The sequence below is a fragment of the Propithecus coquereli genome, unplaced genomic scaffold, assembly GCF_000956105.1.
Source record: "Propithecus coquereli isolate 6110/MARCELLA unplaced genomic scaffold, Pcoq_1.0 Scaffold3, whole genome shotgun sequence".
Lineage (NCBI taxonomy): Eukaryota > Metazoa > Chordata > Mammalia > Primates > Indriidae > Propithecus > Propithecus coquereli.
The window spans coordinates 15,674,580-15,676,743 of record NW_012148618.1 but is presented as its reverse complement, the minus strand read 5'-3'; the positions used below and the strand labels follow the sequence as shown (position 1 = coordinate 15,676,743).

General features: G+C 37.1%; 1 protein-coding gene and 1 pseudogene across 1 annotated transcript in view; one reads left to right on the top strand and one right to left on the bottom strand.

The window, feature by feature from the left end:
• LOC105814248 (chromosome unknown open reading frame, human C15orf43) overlaps positions 1 to 2,164 on the bottom strand; it is a 46,735-nt gene that overhangs the window by 32,864 nt on the left and 11,707 nt on the right. The gene's annotated exons all lie outside the window — the stretch shown is intronic.
• On the top strand, positions 650 to 1,790 carry LOC105814146 (annotated as a pseudogene).

Sequence of the window (2,164 nt, the reverse complement as noted above, 5' to 3'; positions counted from 1 at the left end):
GTTTTTGTAATATTCATAAATTATATCTTGAATCTCCACGGCATCAGTTGTAACTTCTCCTTTTTTGTTCCTGATGGAGCTTATCAGGGATTTTTCTCTTCTGTTTTTCGTTAGTTTAGCCAAAGGCGTGAAAGATTTCCTATTAATACTCAATATACTGGTGAGGATGTGGTGAGACCAACACTGGTGTTAGTTTAAATTTGTACTTTTGTGGGATGCGACCAGCAACATGCATCATGGCCTTTTTTTTGTTTTCATTCAAGAGAATTAAATCATTTATTTTTCCTTCGGGATGATGCCAGGTTCTATTTGAAAATTCATTTACAACCTGCTTGGGTGGAGAAGCCATTGTCTTCATCATGGCCTTTTAAAATACTCATATCTTGAGCCAAGGCAGAAGAAATGGAAATTCCTGGAGCTGCCACCTTCACTGGAGAAACTGCAGTGTCTTCAAGAAACCGGAAGCCCCTGGTGACCCCTGGAGACCTGGTTTGCTTTCGGTCTGTCTACAAACACTAGGGTTTGGAAATTCAGGCATGGCCCCATGTAGTTTGGCTTCAGGCTATCATGGTAGAAGTTATCTACATTCTGAATCATGAAAAAGCCCATAGGAGAGATACAGTGACTTCAATTTCAAGATATTTAGGAGATGAGTCTGTTGCTTCCCATTTTGCCTTTGTCACTGCATATGAAGACATCAAAAAATGACATAAGGATTCAGAGAGAGAACTCTTTGTTAAAGAAAAAAAATAAAATTTTTGGAAGAAAAGCTTATTTATAGGAGCTTGATTAGATGAAGAAACAAGTTCTGTGAGATAAGAACAAGTAAATAAAGCCTATCATGTATATTGAGAAATTTGCATTGATAGAGATAATTTGAAAAGCAAATTGGATAAAATGAATAAAGACAACTCTGAATCTTTGAAAGTACTGAATGAACAGCTACAATCAAAGGCAGTAGAACTCCCGCTAAGAACAGAGCTGAAATTCAGCAGGTGATGAGGGATTAAATACATCTTCATCAAACTGGGAGGTGGAAAAGTTGGGCTGTGACCTGAAGATCCATGGTTTGGAACAAGACCTGGAACTAATGAGGACAGAATATAGCATTTTCAAAAGAGAACTACAAAATGCCAAGAAAACAGATCCATATCAGGAAGACAATCTGAAGAGCAGAGATTTCCAAAGACTAAGCATTTCAAGTGATAATATACAGCATGCATACTAGGAACTGAAGAGAAAAATGTCTAATTTACATCTGGTGACTCAAGTACAGGCTGAACTACTAAGAAAACTGAAAACCCCAACTGCAGTCAAGAAAGCCTGCCCTCCAGAAGAATGCACTGAAGACCTTGGGAAAGATAGCACAAAACTGCACTTGGTGAATTTTACTGCAATATACAGAAAACATCTCCCACTCACACCAAATAGCAAAGCTTTTTTTTTTTTTTTCCACCAAAGCTGATAGCAAAGCTCTTTCTTAAACTACATCTTCCCCTTTACCAGAAGATGTAAAGGTTTTATCAGAGAAAGCAAATCCTCCAATCATGGACAGATAATGAGCGATCCATTCCTAATGATGGTACAAACTTTCAGGAACACAACTCCATGGCAGAAATTCTCTAGAAGAAAATTCTTGGGTATTACCAAGCCCTCTTAAATCAAGTGAGACAGCATTTGGAGAAACTACAAGTAAAACTTTGCCTTTACTCAATCTGCCACCACTGTATTACTTGGATCAACATAATCAAATTCCTTCAGAATTAATTCTGAAGAGATTCATGATTTAATCATGAGGGCATCACCTCTCTCAGTGGTTCTCCCAAGAGATTATTTAACAAACTGAAAGTGGATTTTGATTAAAATTTTATAGAGCTCTTCAGTATATACATTTGAACTATATGATAATACGTAGTTGATTTTCCAGTATGAAAGAGCACCCTCCAGCTCCATATTCTAAGAATTAGATATATGCTACTGTACTAATTAATAAATAAACTTAAGGTGTTTAAAAAAGAAAAAAAATCCTATATTTTTATCCCATAAATGCCACATCTGAGAATTTACATGAAGAAATTTATCAAAAAAGTAGAACAAATGGCTGGGCGCGGTGGCTCACGCCTGTAATCCTAGCACTCTGGGAGGCCGAGGTGGGCGGATTGTT